At 44.3% G+C, this 19,516-nt stretch overlaps 1 long non-coding RNA gene across 1 annotated transcript; it reads left to right on the forward strand.

Annotated features, from left to right (window-relative positions):
• Nucleotides 1–144: 144 nt before the first annotated feature.
• On the forward strand, nucleotides 145–18,972 carry LOC310690101. Its single transcript, XR_014517902.1, has 3 exons — nucleotides 145–172; nucleotides 8,369–8,435; nucleotides 18,938–18,972. It is a non-coding gene; the product is annotated as an uncharacterized lncRNA (long non-coding RNA).
• The last annotated feature ends 544 nt before the right edge of the window (nucleotides 18,973–19,516 follow it).

Here is a 19,516-nt window from a genome sequence, read left to right on the forward strand (position 1 = left end):
GATGTGACATTCAGCCCATGGTCTGTTCGAACCTCTGTTTTAAAATGAGTGTCAAGCAGCAGGGCCAATGATGATGTCACAAAGGCTAAGATCCTAGAATGCTTTGCATATTCACTGATGTGCAGTGTACTCTTTTTTTGGATCGCCATGAGGTGTTACAGTTATGCACATGGTAAGGATGTGTATCAAGTTAGTGGGTTATACAATACAAGCCCGCAAGAGATTGCTTGGAAAATGACAAGTGTACAACCAGAGAAGGCACAGTCTAGGTTGACTCCTAGTTTATTATAGCACAGAGCCTGAGGGCAGGCTTTAGGGAAAAGATTTCTGCCTCCAGGTGCCTGGAAGTTATGGATTTCGCAGCTTAAAGATCTCGCTTGTTTCCTTGCATTAGACACAAAGGTTTGAAAGTTCAGTGCCTGAGCAGCAACTTTCTTCAAGACAACTCGAGCTTTGCAAGAAACTTAAAGCATTGCCTTGTTACGCCCTTTCTGTTCAGTCTGTGCAACTACTCTGTGCCTGTTTGAAAGCTTTGAATTTAAATCGGATGAAAGGGAGGACTCTAGACACATAAAGAAGGGTAATGGCAGCCCACAGCAAAATCAGCCACCGACTGAAGTGGCCCTTTCTCTCTCACAAAGTGGGTATTTTTGCTCTCTTCCCTATCACTTCGAGCACTGAGAGCAACACCAAAAAAAGGGGGACAGGAAAATATTTAAGAAGTGTAGGAAGAGGAAATATACAGTGGTAAATAACCTACGGAAATAGAGGTCTGGTCTGGGGAACAATGTTAGAATTCCTGCTCCATAATTGCAGTCATGGGATTTTTGTCTTTCACATGACGGTATATGTTTTGACTCCACAAAGTGGGAAGTGACGGAGACAGAATGATTGTGTTACTGTGTTCCATGAAGTGGGACTATTGTCCTTTGTTTTTTTTTCCCCTCTTTGCTTTCTGATGCTAGAGAGAGAGGGATCCATGTTGCAGTGCTCCGTGTGTGTTTATATGTAAATAAAGTAGATTAGCCAAAATGCTGAGTTGCTGAGGTCTGTCATGCAAGGTGTGCAAACTCTGCGGATCCCTAAGTGTGCCGGTGTCGGTTGGCATCGGTCACTGTGATGTTTAGGCTGAAGAAAGCTTTTGAAGCTCCTGAATGAAAGACCAGGAGGGAGGGAACATGCCAGTTAGGCATGTGTCTCTGCCAGGGTCCTACTCGAGTGTAGGCTGAACTCATGACAAACATGTGGCCCTCCAGATGTTGTTGGATTCAAAATCTCCTCTGCCCCAGCCACTATGGTCAATCAGGGAGGATGGAAGCTGTAGTCTGACAAAGCTGGGATAGCTCAATTGGTAGAGTATCAGACTCTTAATCTCAGGGTTGTGGGTTCCAGCCCCACCTTGTGCAAAATAATTCCTGCATTTCAGGGGGCTGGACTAGATGACCTGCATGGTCCCTTCCAGCTTTATGATTCTGTGATTCTAACATCTGCAGGGCAACTCATTCCTCAGTCCTGCTGTTTACCACCTGCCTAGACGTGACTAATGATGACCACGTGGCACATTACGGTCCAGAATAGAAATCAATCCAGCGACTCCAAACCGTATTTGCTTCTGCTGTTGTTTTCAGCCTGCTAACAATACACAACTGATTGCATTCCTCCACCCCACCCTGCTATATAAATTGTTTCCTTTGCATTGGAATTTATGGTGTGGAAATAATCACATCATGGATTACGTTGATTATTTGTATCTTGCATAACTCATTGCGGAAATTTCGTTAAAAAAGTGGACGGCAAGATGAATGTGGCATAAACCAAACTGCAGAAAAACTGAAGCAGCTGGTGATGCCAGAGGCAGAAATCGCAACCAGTCTATAACTCTGTTGGCCCTTCGGCACCCACTAGCTAATAATCCTAACATGCATTTCTTATTTTGAGGAAGGGGGCATTTTGGAGGGCACCTTGCCTTGAATTCACTGTGATCAAAGGTTGGCTTTTGAAAATTCAGCCGTTGGTGGGTGGGAATTAAAAACTAAAACCTGTAGGAAGATTGGCAGATGAAGATGATGGACTTTTCGGAGCTAGCCAACCTGACTGGAAGAGTCCGCGACCAGAAGGAGGAGGATCACCAAGAAGAATGGAAGAAATTTAAAGACTATTTAGTTAACTATGTTAAACTAACTTAACTGGGAAAAGCTTGCAAAAACCAGATAGGCTTAGAATTTAAATATGTAGGGTGACGAAATAACATGCTCAAAGTTGAACTGCAAAGCAAGAAAGATGATAAGTGAATAAGTTAAATTTTTAAGAATTTAGGTTTTGGAAAATTCAACCAGGGGGATACGAGAAAGTCACTTAATAATGTTAATTAAGTTAGTTTTAATAAGGTTATGATTTATGTTTGTTTGTGTATCTGTTTTGTTTGTCTACAAAAAATTTTGTGGAAAATTAATTTTAAAAAAGGAAAAATAAAATAAAAACTAAAACCTGTAGTTTGAGGAGAAATAAACCCATATTTAAAAAAAAAATCAATGCATAGGAGAGTAAGAAACAAGCATGAGATTTTGGAGGACTTTGGTACTCACTTTCTTGAATCTGCACTGGTTTTATATGATTAGGAATAGTACAAGACTTCAATAAGAGAGAAAGCTGGGTTCAAACCTCATAACCCTATGTATTCTCTGCCCAGTGCAGAGAATAACATCAAATAGAAGGCTGTGGTAAAGTAGGCCACCCAAGAGAAGCAATGCCTTATGAAAGGCACTCTGAGTTTTTAGCAAAGGAGCCATTGATAAATGTACATGGTGGTTTTTATAATATGAATATTGCAAGGAAGTGGGTTGTCTTATAAAAAAAAAAGCTCAGATAACTGAGCTTCCTCATCCAGCGGGTACCCAATATTTAAATAGAATATGTGAGCAGTGCATAACAGCTTTCTGTGATAAGTTCTCAAATGGAAGCAGAGCTTTTACTCTTGACTGAGGCATGAAATGTCAGCTCTTGGAGATTAGGATTTTGCAGTAGGATTGGCTTAGGAATTGCCAGAGTGGAAAGCAGCACTTTCATTCTAATATGGGCTTGTTCCCTAATGCGTAAAAGCAAAGCTTCCTTTTTCTCTTGCTTGCAAAAATGCGAACTCGACTCCACATTTTCTGTTTGTATACTTAGATGCAGCTATGGGGTGAAATTCACCTGCCTGGATTAATAATAATAATAAGTCACAGAGAGGTGCTTTGGATGAAGGCAAATAGAAGCACATTATCTCAGTGAACCTGGTACACTAATCCTGAAAATTCACCACACTTGGAAAAGCTACTAAAATACACCTACACAATCAGCCAAAAAGATCAGTAGAACCAGCACTAGCAATCAAGATAAAAGACAGCAAGAGCACTTCTTGCCTGTTGCTATTTTGGGTTGGGGTTCAACCAAAAATTTAATAAATTCAGGTTGCACTATTATAGTTAATATCGAGGTTCTGGACTTTTTGCAGTAAGGAAAGTGATGTTCTGGAAAGTGTAGACTATCAATTGCTCTAACACAGCATCATCTAACCTCTTGCAATTAAATCAGAATGAATGCTCTCTAAATGGTCTAATCTCCTTGCGAACAAATCAGGAAGAATGTTCAATAAACAACTCATATGGAAGCGCTCCATGTGAAAGGTAATTTAGAAGGATCATAAAAACCATCAAAAGCTGTCACAAACACAAAAGTGCAAGGTAGACTTTGCCTGCTGCCTAGAAGATAAGAAAGTTGGCACCAGCTGAACATGTCAGAGCAGAGTTCCAGGAGCCCAACAGTGCTGCGGAAAAGGCCCTTTCTCTAATAGTCATAAATCCAAACTTCAAAGGCTAAAGAAGAGCTTTGGAAGGTCTAAAGTGGCAAGCAGATTCATGGGAGAGAAGGTTGTCTCCTAGATCTCTCAGTGAGACAACCGCTTTGAATGATGCCACAAGGACAGAACTGGTGATGAAGGCAGGACTTAGCCTAGTAGCACTGAAACATCTGATTGCGCTGCTGGGATATTTTTCAGTGCCCCTGAAATGGAAAATGCACCCCATGAGAAAGGCATGCCCCTACTGGGAAGGGTAATTGCAGTGAGAAAATGGGAGGGTTTTTGAAGTGCATGGGGATATATTAATTGACATGTAACATTATTCCATAAGAATGTTGCTGGGAGACATGCTATGTCATGACTTAACATAGTTCCCAGGAGTATTCTGGCCTAGATTCTTGGAGAGACATTGTGATCCTACAAATGGATGTTAAAATTTAAATTTAAGTTTAAAAAGCAACCTTATGGAGTTGGTCACCTTATGGAGTTAAGTAAACCCAGTACATTTCCAAGCACAATTCAAAGTGTTGGTGCTGACCTTTAAAGCCCTAAACGGCCTCAGTCCTGTATACCAGAAGGAGCGTCTCCACTCCCATCATCCAGCCCAGACACTGAGATCCAGCGCCGAGGGCCTTCTGGTGGTTCCCTCACTGTGAGAAATGAGGTTACAGGGAACCAGGCAGAGGGCCTTCTCGGTAGTGGCGCCCGGCCTGTGGAACGCCCTCCCAGCAGTTGTCAAGGCAATAAACAACTATTATACTTTTAAAAAACAACTTAAGGCGGCCTTGTTTAGGGATGTTTTTAATGTCTGACACTGTATTGTTTTTAGTATTTGGTTGGAAGCAGCCCAGAGTAACTGGGGAAACCCAGCCAGGGATGGGCGGGGTATAAATAATAAATTATTATTATTATTATTATTATTATTATTATTATTATTATTAGCATCCACTCAGTGGCGTAGCGTGGGTTGTCAGCACCCGGGGCAAGGCAAGTAATTTGCGCCCCCTAACCCGTGGATTTGCGCTCCCTAACCCATGGATTTGCGCCCCCTAACCCTAACCCCCAGATGTTGCGCCCGGTGCGGCCGGCCCCCCCGCACCCCCCACACTACGCCACTGCATCCACTACGACCAAAATGTTATCAAAATTCCAGGGACGCCCCCCCCCATGAATGGCACAACACCCCCATATTTCAGGTGAGAAAAAGTGAAAGAATCTGAAAGTGTGTTTGTGTTTTTGGCCCACCTTTGCTTACCATAAGTGGCAAAAGGTGATTATTGTGGTAGAGGATCGTATCCGCATCTTTCTGGGGCCATATTTGATGCTGAGAAAAAGGTGAGCCTTTCCTGTAATGCACTTTGTTCTCCTGTTTGGCACAGTTTAGCACGTGGGCCAGTTCTTGCACTGTCGCCTTCTCCATGAGTCACACGGATTCTAAGGGATGCCAGTCTTGTCTTAGATTCATTATATGATTGGTTGGCTGCTTTCAATGCTGCCTGTTTAGTATGCAGTCTGGTGGTCCCCATATCACATGGCCATCTTTGATAAGGACAGGCACAGCTCTGCAGTGTTTGACATATCGGATCAGGCGTTCCTCTGGTCCAGCCATCTGTTCCCAAGAGTAGTCAGCCAGACACTTTTTAGGATACTTGCAAACAGAGTGTGATGGAAATAGCCCTCCCTTGCTGTTTGTCCCCAGCATTTGCTATTCAGAGCAGGATTGACAGATCAGTGTATTCCTGGTCTGTGTTGATCTCACATGCTCATAAGTCTGTTCTGTCTCCTTTTCCCATCAACCTGATTTTCTTTAAAATCCATATAAATATCTGTTTTCAAATATGCGTTTTATCACAACAATTCATACATAAATACATGTTTTAGCTCATCATACGCATTTCCAAATGTATTTGATCCTAGAATACTTACATTCTGGTATTTTTTAAAAATTGAAACTTGTATTATAAAATTCAGAAAATTGTGAAATCCAAAAGACAATTACACCATAAGCCATATGTCAGCAGGGGAGCTCCAAATTAGGTATGTTCAATGGGAAAATATGGACCAGATGAAGTTATTCTCCATCCTTAATTTCAGATTTATAATTTAAAATGCATTGTTAGGGAGTCTTCCTGTGAATTTAGTCCATGGGTAGACAAACTAAGGCCCAGGGGCCAGATCCGGCCCAATCGCTTTCTGAATCCAGCCCGCGGACGGTCCGGGAATCAGCATGTTTTTACATGAGTAGAATGTGTCCTTTTATTTAAAATGCATTTCTGGGTTATTTGTGGGGCCTGCCTGGTGTTTTTACATGAGTTGAATGTGCACTTTTATTTAAAATGCATCTCTGGGTTATTTGTGGGGCATAGGAATTTGTTCATCCCCCCCAAAAAAAATATAGTCCAGCCCCCCACAAGGTCTGAGGAACAGTGGACCAGCCTCCTGCTGAAAAAGTTTGCTGACCCCTGATTTAGTCTATTCCTCTCTGATTGTATGGAACCATTTAGGGGAGGGGTGTATTTGAAGCTCTGTGGACTATTAATAAACTTGAGCCGAACCAAACTATGAAATTAGCAGCCGCATCATCTGTACCCTGCAGACACCCACTAGAATGAGACTGCAAAACTTCATTGTTGTTGCTTGCTGCATTTATTCTGAATGAATCATTGCTTTCTTTGGCATGTGCACATGGTGAACATGTGGTGAAGGGGAGGGGAAGATGGGCAGTGCTTCCATATGTCTAGCGTACATCACAGATACAACATACTGTATATCGACTTGTAGCTGCTGGTTTTGCAATATGCATAAAGGCCCTTGACTTTTAGAAAAAGAGTCACAGGTTGTACGCAGTGTGAGCAATTCCAAAATCTAGAAGGTTCCTCAACCTAGATACAGTTCCTCCCAATCTACTGTTATGAGTTGGGGGGGTAGGTTGTATGCGAAGACCCTTTAAATTCCTGGAATAGCCAGGCTAGCTTCCTCGTGAGATAATGAGTGGGCACCCTTCCCACAATTGGCTGGTAGTTAGAAGGACAAAGGCCAGAGTTGAGAGTGGAGTTATGTGAGCAAGATGCTAGAAGCAAAATTGAGCAGGGCAGCTGAGCGACAAAGCCATGCCTAATTTCTGCTGGAATCCAAGGCTGTGGCAAGACCCTCTTGGAGTGTTAATGCTGTGAACCCCTCCATCGTAGGCTCAGGTTGTATATTTGTGTGAATAAACTATATATCATGAAGACATCACAGTCTCTCCTGTACCTCATTCCAAAGGAAACACAAACCCTGGAACCCCAGGAATCTTACGTCACTCAGAGATTGCGGTTAAGGTGGGGGTTTGATTCAGTTCATATTTAAAGGCAAACCTACCTGACTGACACTTTCTGAAACCATACGCAAGTTGACACAAGCAGCCATCCTGCAACACCTGAATTTTGCAAAGCAGTTCTCTAGCCAAGTAACGTATGCAAAAATGCAAAATACTCTTGTAAAGTGTGCCTATATATTAGTGAAACCATAATACAAAAATGCATTCTGTTAGGGAAAATAGCTTTGGGGAAGTGTGTAATCAGGCAATAGTGCAAATAGCTTTGCAAAAACGTGTGCATTGGGAGAAATTAGCACTAAAATGCCGGTGCATTTTCAGGAGGACTTGGGAAAATGAGTAACAGAGAGCAATTGACAGATTTGTGCATCCCTGGTAGCCAGTATCTCCTCCAGAACAAGCAGGATGCATCCCATTGGCTATCCACTTGCATCACCTGGAGTGGGAATTCTGTTGGTTGGAACACCCTCTGCCCTATCCAGAGGGTAATTTCAGGCCCACCACAGATAGGCTTAACCCGCAGGGATGCCCTGTGTGTGGTCATGCAGTTTTTAACAATCATCGCTGCAGACAGATCCACCACTCATCAGCTCAGGGATTACCCTGCTTGCTATGTCTTGTTTCAACAGCTGCTGTTTCAGAAGCACTGCCTTCAAGCAATACATCAACATGAGCAAATTCACTTTACTCCTTGTAACTATGCTGCCACATTTCTTCACAAGATCATGTATTTGAAATGTTCAGTCTATGTGCCATTGGGATGAACTCGCAACCTGTTTAGAAGACTGCCAATTATAACGCTAAGGGGTCTCCCATTTGCCTTGGCTAATGTTGCAACCACAAAGGCTCTTTTTGTCTCTTCTTCACATGGACACATTGGCTCAGAGGCTTAGCGGCCACAAACACTTTGGTAATAAAGACTTTGATGGGGTTACGTTGTTCAAAACTCCCTGGAAACAGAGCAGCTAGCCTAGCTTGTGTAGAGGCTGAATGTTTTCCTTTTGTTCTCGTCTATTCTTAGCATCGCTACTCAGTTTCCATCCAGTTGCACCAGTAAAGTCAACACCTGTCTTTCTAAATATAGACAAGTGTATTTTCATACCCTTCCCCCTTCCACTGTTTCCTTTCCCTGGAACGGATTCCAGTTTGTCTCTATGACTGGCCCTCACTGTCACGTTTCCTGAATTGACCTTTTTCATCACACTCCTTTTTAGGATCTTCTCTCCCTATGAACTGAAGGGCTTAGCAGGAATGGTGGATCTAGGCTGACATCAGGGACAGGTGAGAAATCTGATTTTGTCTGCATTTTAATGAGAAGCTTCCTAATCCACACAGTCCAAGCCAATATGCTAACCGAAACATAGCTATTCTCTTAATTTTGCACATTTCCAAATTTTGCACTAGTTTGATTCTTATTGTAGTTTATCTCAAAAATTCTCAAAAAAAATTATTTGGGTGAAATTTGCACATTTCCCATTTTTGCAATGCACTTCACCAGCAACCAAGATGTACAAAAGTGCATACATTAGGAGAAAGCATGCATATGAAAGAATACATTAGTGAAAGCAATGTCAGTGTGCATTAGATAGGTTGGCCCTAAAATGTGAACTGAATCAAATTTCTTCTCCACCCCCAATCTTGAGATCCTTTTTTAAAAAAACTTGGAAATACCATGGAGCAAAACCAGGACCTTCTGTGTGCACAGAATGTACTCTGTCATTGAGCTATGGAACCTCTCCCCTCATTCTTGGGGAGGATGACGGAGAAGGAACTGCAAGTGTTCTTGGATGACACAACTCAACTGGATCCACTTCAGTCTTGGTTTAGGCCTGGTTTTGAAAGTGAATGTCAGGCGTCAGATGCTCCAACCCTCCACAGGGTAGGTTGCCAGGAAACACTAAGACAAGGAAAGTTCTTACCAATGTTGTTTATTCAATATTTACAGAGAGAGGCTTAGAAATGCAGCCTCCTGGAGCAATGGCATTGCTCCAAGTGAAACCCCACCCCCTCCATCTCTCCCATTATGCGTTATCCCTACGGTAGCTGAGCTGTGCCTTCTGCCTCAGAGCTCTCTGCTCTCCTACTTTCAATGCCTGCCAGGTTCTGGGAGGGGGGGTCTGATAGATAGATGATAGATATATGATGATAGATAGATGATAGATAGACAGACAGACAGACAGACAGACAGACAGATAGATAGATAGATAATTTATTACTGTCGGAGACCAGCTTATAAAACTCACTTGGGGGTACAGTCACAGAAGGAAAACAAACAATTAAAACAATGTACAACAATAAATTTAAAAACAATGTACAACAATAAACTACCGCAGGGAGCTGACCCAGAGTCACCCATAGAACTGAGTTTCGGGATTTTCTTAGCAAACTAGTTTGAGTTGGGAGATGGTCTGCGCCTACAGATCTGTACACAGAATCTAGCGACCATCCGGGTCATCTTCTGATCTTTGCCTAACAGGAAAAGGTTGAAGTTGCTCTGGGCTTCCTATCTCCCCCAATGAACAGCGCAAAGTCTCTGAGCGTATGTGGGGGGGGGGTCTAGAATGCTTTCTAAAGACACTGAGTCTGTCAGTTCTCTCTCCCCTGGTGTCTCTTCCTCCTCCTCCTCCTCCTCCTCTCCCATTATTTCCCAGCTTTCCTCCTCATCTGCCTCAGAGTTGTGATCTCCCTCAACCCCCTGTTGTAATTCTGAACTGTCTCATTTTTCTCTGGAAGGGTCAGGCCGGGGAAGCGGTCTCCACTATTCCTCCTCTGCCCAGTCCCTGACAGTGAATCAGCCTTGGTTGCCCTGACAGATGACCTGTCTCAGGAGAAGGTCAGGGGGAATGTGAGCTTGCTAGTATTACTCAGTTTCTCAGGGGCTTTTGATATCATTGACCATGGTATCAGAGGCACTGTATTACAGTGGTTCCCTTCCTAATGGCATGGCCAAGTCCAGAGAGTTGCATTCGGGGTCCATGGGACACTATTTTGTCTCCAGTGCTATTCAACTCTATATGAAGCCACTGGGAACAGTCACTAGGAGTTTCGGAGCATGATCACACACAACTCTACTTCTCCATAACATCTGACTCAGGAGAGGCTGTGTAAGCCGTGATCAGTGTCTTAATGCAGTGGTGGACCAGCTGAGGACCAATAAACAGAGTGTGAATCCTGGGAAGATGGAGGCTCTGTGGATAGATTCTTGCCATGTCTGGAAGTTGGGTGAGTTGCCTGTCCTTGATGGAGTTGCACTCCCTCTATAGGAGCAGGTGCACAGCTTGCATATGTCCTGAATACATCTTTGTCAATAGAGGACCACGTGTCCTCAGTGGCTCGGAGTGCCTTTTAACATCTTTGCCTGGTATGCCAAATACAGCCGTACCTGCTCACTTTAGAGCATGCACTGATAACCTCAAGGCTGGGCTACTGCAATGGGCTTTGTACAGAGCTGCCCTTGCACCTGGTTCAGAACTCCCACTGGTGAAGAACACAGAGCCTAGACTGATGATGGGGACAGACAACCGACAACATGTAGCATCTCTGCTAAAACATCTGCATTGGCTACCCACATCATACTGGGTCATGGTATACAAAGTCCTGAACACTTTGGGTCTAGGCTAATTTAATTCAGCTCAATCATTGGGAACATCTGGAGGAGCATTGCTAACCTGTGTTACAAAGGCCCTGTTGTCCTCAACTAGAAATCAAGTACTTAGTGTTAACGGTCCCATGTTGCACAACATTCCTCCAGCAGAGATTCAGGAAGCATCCTCACTTTTCACTTTCAAGCATGTCTTGAAGAGCTTTTTATGCTGGCATGCCTTTGCAGTTGTTCAAAATGTCCCTTGCATAGCCAGTCATCTTGACAATTGCTTCATATTGCTTTTAATTATTTTTTACGTCATTGTCAGGGAAGCGGCTGGCACTGTGAGTTAAACCACAGAGCCTAGGGCTTGCCGATCAGAAGGTCAGCGGTTTGAATCCCTGAGACTGGGTGAGCTCCCATTGCTCGGTCCCTGCTCCTGCCAACCTAGCAGTTCAAAAGCACATCAAAGTGCAAGTAGATAAATAGGTACCACTCTGGTGGGAAGGTAAACAGCGTTTCTGTGTGCTACTCTGGTTCGCCAGAAGCGGCTTAGTCATGCTGGCCACATGACCTGGAAGCTGTACGCTGGTTCCCTCAGCCAATAAAGCGAGATGAGCGCCGCAACCCCAGAGTCAGCCATGACTGGACCTAATGGTCAGGGATCCCTTTACCTTTACCTTTACACTGCCCTGATATTTTTCAGGAGGTCGGTATAAAAATACTTTTATAAATAAATAATTTCTTCTTCCTCTTCATCTTCCTCTTCTTTTTCCCAACTGCTTCTTGTTGTCCCTAGCTAAGTCACAGACTGACTAGTTTTCTATAAGCTGCATTAAAAAAACAAACTGAAAACCAAAGTATATTCCCTCCCTGTCCTCCCATTGCATCACCTCCTGGTTGACAAATCCGAATAATTAATTTTTTATCATTGTGCTCCTAGGCTGACATTTCCATCTTAAAAGAAAGAAAGGAGCATGTTTAATTAAAGAAGAAAGTGCTTGGGTTTAACAACACTTCAATCACACATACACAGTTTAATAACATGCTGTCCTTTCAGAGCAACACAGTCGCTTTTCAAGCAATATTTACTCTCCCCCTCCGCCATTTCTAAAGTCTGTTTTCTCAGAATCATCGCAGCAGCAATCTGCCAAAAGCTGAACACAATTAGCAGAGACCAGAAGCATGAAATTTGTACACTCCAATGCTTTGGGAGTGACTGCATCCATTCATTTTGGGCTGTATCGCTCAGCACCACACAGCAGCTTCTTGTTCCACCAGTATTATTTCTGAATGACTTTGAATAAGACCCTTAGCTGGGTTTAATTCTGTTTGCATTTGTGTGTGTGTGTTGGATTGGTTGGATGCAGAGGAAAGGTGGGAGGAACCAGCTGAGGAACCACCAAGGGAAGAAGACTCAGAGCCCAGGCAATGGTGGCAGGAGACAATGAGTGGCCAGAGGGGAAAGCTGCAGAGGTAACAGGGCTTAGTGAGCTGGGCGAGTCTGTGGCAGAGAGTAGCCCAGAATCAGAGGCAGAAGCTGAAACAGGAGAGGAGGAATCCAAGAGGCATAGATGAGTCAGGCTGGTGAAGAGTCCTGCTGCGACAAGCTCCCATTCCCCTCTGACTCCCAGAACCAGAAGAGGCATGAAAAGGGAGGAGCCAAGGCAGGCAGGTAGGCTCAGTCTCTGCTTGCTTGGAAAAAGCCCTGGGGAGGAGCAGACAGCTGTGGGGAGGCAGGAACTTTGAGTCTCAGCAACTGATTTCATGGAGTAAGACCTATGGGGAATGAGCTGTTGTGCTCATTAGGCCAAGTCAGTGCTCACTCAGCCAAGTCTGTGAAGATCATGGTTTTGCTCCAACTCTGGACTGTGCGATTTACTGACCACCTCACTCTGTGACAGTGTGTGAGAGAGTGAGAGAGATATAGATATATGGGCATTTGTGTGCTGATCTATAACACAAAATTTTCTGGGCAGGTTGCAATAAATCAGTAGACACATAACCCACAATCTAAATATAAAATTAAACATAAAACCACAAAATCAAAATCTGTCTTAAGTACGACACAAACAAAAACTCACCACACCCCAAAAATTGAGACTCAAAAACTGCAGGCTGTTTTGTGCATTGCTACATTGCAAAAATTGTTTCATAACATTTGGAGGCTAAGTTTTTTTCAGTAATGCTGTGAAATGATCCTAAGTCAGAGAAAGAATAAATGGAAAATGTAGGCACTGGGGTTCCTTGTAGCTTCTTAAGTCAAGCAGTTTCTGGAAATGACAGGGGATAAGCAAAGGAATTAAGATTTTGTAAAGGAACTAAATGCAAGTTATCACCCTGATACATAATATTCGCCCCAAGGTTCTGAAAGAACAAGCAGAGACAATTACAGGGCAGTTATCAATCATTTTTGACAACTCATTAAAAACAGATGAGTTACCAGTTGACTGAAGGACAGCAGGGGAAGTCACAGCATTTAAGCAGATGATAAACAGGAAATTAGATGCCATTGTAACCAACCTTAATACCTTATTTAAAGCACAAAGGCTAAGAATAATTACTGCAATGCAAACTTTTCACTCCAAGGTGATTTAGATTAAGGTGTCAGAGCACTGAGAGAGTGGTAAAAGGCAGAGGTCAGACCTGATCACCTTTTTTGTAGCTAGGACTTTTGTGTGGGAAGAAGGCGGGGAAGATGCTAGGCAAGGAAATTGATGGGATGGAGGAAATAGAGAACAACTTATCTATTACACTGTCCTCATCAATCATTGTTTAATGAACTATAAGTAGCATGGATCAGAATCCTAGGATCTCTAATGGTCACAGGGAAGGAGATGGGTTTTTTTGCAAAAGAAATCCCTTTTATTGGACCAACAAGTAGCTCATATCAACACCATATATCTCAAGCACTCTTATACTGTTTTTAGAGTCCCCCAAAGAACATTGGGAATTGTAGTTTGTTAATGGTGCTGAGAGTCCCATGAGAGTCCCATGGACTGCAAGAAGATCCAACCTATCTATTCTTAAGGAAATCAGCCCTGAGTGCTCACTGGAAGGACAGATCCTGAAGCTGAGGCTCCAATACTTTGGCCACCTCATGAGAAGAGAAGGCTCCCTGGAAAAGACCCTGATGTTGGGAAAGATGGAGGGCACAAGGAGAAGGGGACACCAGAGGACGAGATGGTTGGATAGTGTTCTCGAAGCTACCAGCATGAGTTTGACCAAACTGCAGGAGGCAGTGGAAGACAGGAGTGCCTGGCGTGCTCTGGTCCATGGGGTCACGAAGAGTCGGGCACAACTAAACGACTAAACAACAACAACAATGGTGCTGATCTCACAAAGTTACAATTCCAAGCACAGTTCCCAGGATTCTCCATGACGGTTAACATGGCATAAGAGTGCTTTCAATATAGGATGTGGCTAGGAGCTTTAAAATCCTGGAGATCAACTTTTACAGCACTTGTTGTTCTTTTGGGCAGACTTTCAGTGCTCAAGGTAAGAGCAGAAATTAGATATTGCCTGAAGACAGGAGAATGTTTGCAGGGTGTTTCCTGTGTGCCAAGCCAAAATGCAACAAATAAAGCCTTTGCCCTTGTTGTCTTGTTCTCAGATGGTGAGAGAGGGGCAGAAGAGAGCAAAAATTTAGGAGATGTCCCCCAGATCAAATGGGATTAACCCTTTCCCTCTGGCTCCCTGATTCCCCTGCTGGGTTTTGCCCCATTATGGAAATCTTACAGGAGTGCAGGCTGTGTTATCCGAATGTTGCACTCAATAGCAGCTGATATGTAGCACCCAGATACTCTGGCTGCAAAGAAGGAGCAGTGAAGGCTTGACTTAAACCCTTTCCAGGTGTTCAGTCACCTCATATGTAAGTAAAGTCACAGTAAGAAATGGGGTGCATGGGCCAAGCCCCACCCCCTCTGGTGTGACATCTATTCATGCGTTTGAGGGGCGAGGTCTGACATGGGATGAAAGGTCCGTGCAGAGATTTAGGTAAAGGGTAAAGGGATCCCTGGCCATTAGGTCCAGTCGTGACCGACTCTGGGGTTACAGCGCTCATCTCGCTTTGTTGGCCGAGTGAGCCGGCGTACAGCTTCCGGGTCATGTGGCCAGCATGACTAATCAGCTTCTGGCGAACCAGAGCAGTGCACGGAAACGCCATTTACCTTCCCGCCGGAGCGGTACCTATTTATCTACTTGCACTTTGACATGCTTTCGAACTGCTAGGTTGGCAGGAGCAGGGACCGAGCAACGGGAGCTCACCCCATTACGGGGATTCAAACCGCCAGCTTTCTGATCAGCAAGTCCTAGGCTCTGTGGTTTAACCCACAGCGCCACCCGCATCCCAATTTAGAGTCTGGGAAGTTTTTAATTTCTGATGCTGTATTGTTTTCAATATTCAGTTGGAAGCTGCCCCAGAGTGGCTGGGGAAACCCAGCCAGATGGGGGGTATAAATAAATTATTATTATTATTATTATTATTATTATTATTATTATTATTATTATTTCAACCTCGTGGATGGCTCTCATCAGCATACAGATGACAGCAGATGGGGCAGGGCTTTGGCAATGCACCCCTGCTTTTCCTAACACGCTTGCTTACACGTGAGGAGGCTGAATGGCCAAATAGGGCCCTTGTCCTGAGCTATGTATAAAAACAGACTAGTGCCAAATGCACAAATTATCACTTTCCAGGGTACAATTCCCTTCCCAACATCTCTGCAGGAGTCGGTCGCCCAGTAGGGTTGCAATAGCCACAGCAATAGCCTCTTGTCAGTGGAGTGCCAGCTGCCATCATCACCCACTGAAATTAGTGGGTGGTGATGGATGCATCTTATCTCTAGAGCAGTGGCACCCACGTGCATGCACTGGGCAGGTCACATCGCCTGTTTTTTCAAACACTGCAGCTGCTGATAAATCTTTTTAAACCGTTGAACAGAGCCAACCCTACCATTAGGCGGCTGCCTCGGGCAGCCAGCTTGCAATGTCAGGGAAGTTATTTAATTTCCTGTTTTTGTATTTTTACTGCTAGGGAGTAGGAGAGGTGTTTGTAAGCTTTTCTGCCTCAGGTACCAGAATAACTTGGCTGGTCTTGAATCCTATATATCCTGACTTGACATAAGTAGAGGCCACCATTAGGCTCTGACTTAAGCGGCCAAATGCCTTGGGCTGGTGCTGGCGATGACTTATGGCTTTGTACCTTTATTTATTTATTTTTTAAACCCTACTCATCGTTAATAAATCATTCTATTTGTTTTGAAAGGTTTCTAAACTGTGTTCTGGGAGTAATAGCCCTCACAAGGTGATGTGCAGTTGTAAAATAAAACGTAACACTGTATACAGTACATCACCCATATAAACCAATACACCTGTTAAAGTCATGATACACTTCTCATGTATGATCTAGTTGAGATTCCTGCAATTCAGGGGGTTGGACTAGATGACCCTCAGGATCCCTTCCAACTCTACAATTCTACAATTTTATGTTTCAATGAACGATCCAAATTGATCCAAATCACAAGGCTTAATGAAATGCAGACTGAAAAGTGGGTATAGGTTTTCAGCCTAAATTGATATGATATTTTCAGGTGAGAGTGGGGGGAGTGGAGTCTATAGGTATGGAGCCACCACCAAGAAAGCCCTGCTCCTGGTATCTACCAGTCTAGCATCTTTCAGTGATGAGCCAGAGGGCAAGGCCTTAGATATGGATCTTAACGCACAAGCAGCCTTGTGCTGCTGCAGGTTGTGTTTCAAATAACAACGTCCCATCAGTTCTGCCATATTAACAAATATAACCCTCAGTGATAACCAAGTTATCAATGATATCTTTATATGTGTCAACACCACGGTTTTCCCAGTGAATCTCTAACCACATGAATGCACATCCTTTTTGCTTATAAATCAGTGGGAGGCAAACTGTTGCAGACTAAATGAATCTGGTAAGCCAAGTTGCCTTCAGCAATATTCTGATTTTTGATATTCCCCACGAGCATTTTTCTGGACTGCAGAAATCAATTCTTAAACAAACAAGCAAATAAGCAATAACCAACTGCGTCCATGGTGTCACTCCAGAAGAAAACAGTTACATCAGAGAGGTAACCTGTACTTAGATGCACAAACGTATCATAGACCCTGCTCTCTGAGATTCTTAAGGTGGTCTCCCTGCCCAGCAGCATAGAGGGAACAAATGGTGGATGGGTGGTGTCAGAGACTGGGCAGAGGAGGAATGGTGGAGACTGCCTCCCCATCCTGACCCTTCCAGGGAGGAGGAAGAAGAAGACAGTACAGTGGTACCTCAGGTTACATACGCTTCAGATTACATACACTCCAGGTTACAGACTCCGCTAACCCAGAAATAATACCTTGGGTTAAGAACTTTGCTTCAGGATGAAAACAGAAATAGTGCTCCAGTGGCGCGGTAGCAGTGGGAGGCCCCATTAGCTAAAGTGGTGCTTCAGGTTAAGAACAGTTTCAGGTTAAGAACGGACCTCCGGAACTAATTAAGTACTTAACCTGAGGTACCACTGTATAGATTTACAATAGGGGTTTGAGGGAGATGAGGGGAAAAGTTGAGAAATCATGGGAGAGCCAGAATAGCTGGCTGACACATCATTAGAAAGCATTCCAGACCCACCATCTCGCAGAATGCAGCAGGGCCTTAAAAGTAGGAAAGCAAAGAACTCGAAGACAGAGGACACTTAGCAGCACCCGTAGAGGAGGTGATGATGATGACGAATGAGGAAGTGGGAGAGACGGGCGATGGAGATTCACTCGGGACAAGGCCATTATCCAAGAGACTGGGTTCTATAGCCTCTCTCCGTAAAGTTTGAAATAAAAAAGGACTGTAAGAAACTTTCCTTGTCTTGATACTTTCCTGTGCATCCAGCCAGGAGCCGCTGACAGCAGCCTGACAGGTGGGTTGCCCTGTCTTCCTGACATTCATGTCCCAGCCACTTATCAGGATGATGCAGGGGCGGGGAGGCAGAGCTGCAGTGCCAACCTGGAGCTCTAGCTGGTTATCCAATAAACTCTGTCCTGCCCCTCCTCCCCATGGTCCCGGTACTTGGCAGTGGTGCCAGCAGGGTGGCTGTAAGCAGGATATAACTCTCCCTGCTGGCCACTCCTTAGTGATGCACATTAAAGGTGCTCAGCACAACAGCCTGTTGTCCTATTTACCTGTACTCTAAGGGGGCTCCTTTGCCAGTAAATTCCACCAACTTCTGCCAAAAGGAAAGTGTTGCAGCAATTTCCTCTTCTCCATAATAGTGAATAGGGAGTGGGAGGAATAAAGTTTTTTTCTGAAGCAGATCTGGATCATGAGCTGAACCAGGCAACCTCTTTGGACCAAAGTGGGCTGTATCCCAAAGCACCGTATCAGGATCTGAAGCAAAACTGATGGTCGGCACACACCCTTACAAGTTTTGGATAAGGCATCTCTGTGTATTGCATTTAGTAGCCACAGGCATGTGCTCCACAGCCCTGAAGCCATTAATGCTAGGTGGCACCTACTTCACTGGGCTTGACGACACACGAAGAAGTTGGGGTGCCTAGAAAATGTCCATCTCCCAGACCACTCTCTGCAAGACAGATTGGCCATGAAGATACAGAAGTTAGCCATCACTGTACCCGATTATTGCAGTGCTCTCTGCATGAGCGAATTCATCTTTTACTACTCTGCTGGCTTTATAGTCAGGGAGAATGCTGCTCTCACAAGGGTGAAAATTATGTGTGCATGGAAATTTGACAGCTGTCATCCATTTGGCGACTGCTGCTGTGATCTTAAACCCAGTCCTTCTGAACGAGAAAGTGGTATCTTTATAAGCAGGTGAAAGCTTTGGTCAATGGCGAAATGAAGTGTAGAATTGCCCACGGGACCAGATCATTGCTTTTTCTACCCTTCTTGCATATTTAACCTTTACCTTTTGTTTCCAGCATGGATATATAGAGGAAGAAGCTTTGCAGTCACCCTATGTTTCCCATTAAGGCTTGTCCATCATGGAAATAGGAACAAATTCAATAAACTTATAATGGCTGTTCTATGAAAAGCTCACCTGCTCTGATTCTAAAATGGCAAATCCCTTCTGCTGGGGACATGCCATGCTTGGTGTTTTCATTTGTTGCTTTCACTGAAGGTGCTCTAAGCTTTCTGACAACGTTCATGAAATGTGACAGCCTTCTACAACCTGTTCCCCCCTAGTTCCTTCAGACTACAATTTCCTTGAGCACCTGATAAAACGGTAAAGGGACCCTGACCATTAGGTCCAGTCGTGGCTGACTCTGGGGTTGCGGCGCTCATCTCGCTTTATTGGCCAAGGGAGCCGGCGTACAGCTTCCAGGTCATGTGGCCAGCATGATTAAGCTGCTTCTGGCGAACCAGAGCAGCGCACGGAAATGCCATTTACCTTCCCGCCGGAGTGGTACCTATTTATCTACTTGCACTTTGACGTGCTTTCGAACTGCTAGGTTGGCAGGAGCAGGGACTGAGCAACGGGAGCTCACCCCGTCGCAGGGATTCGAACAGCTGACCTTCTGATCGGCAAGTCCTAGGCCCTGTGGTTTAACCCACAGTGCCACCCGTGTCCCTTGAGCACCTGGTACATGCATTCATTTGCAGACCTCTCCCTAGTACATGTGACTTGGCTAAAGAAGCCACACTGCAAAATCTGGAGATGTGTGGGTTTTGAAGGATGGCTGGGTTTCAGTTCACCTCTTGTTTCAGAAAGTGCACATTTGGTAAGTTTGCTTTTAAATGCGTACTTGTCAGAGCCGCTTCCAG

Source organism: Podarcis liolepis (genome assembly GCF_965112155.1).
Source record: "Podarcis liolepis genome assembly, chromosome: 12".
Taxonomy (NCBI): domain Eukaryota; kingdom Metazoa; phylum Chordata; class Lepidosauria; order Squamata; family Lacertidae; genus Podarcis; species Podarcis liolepis.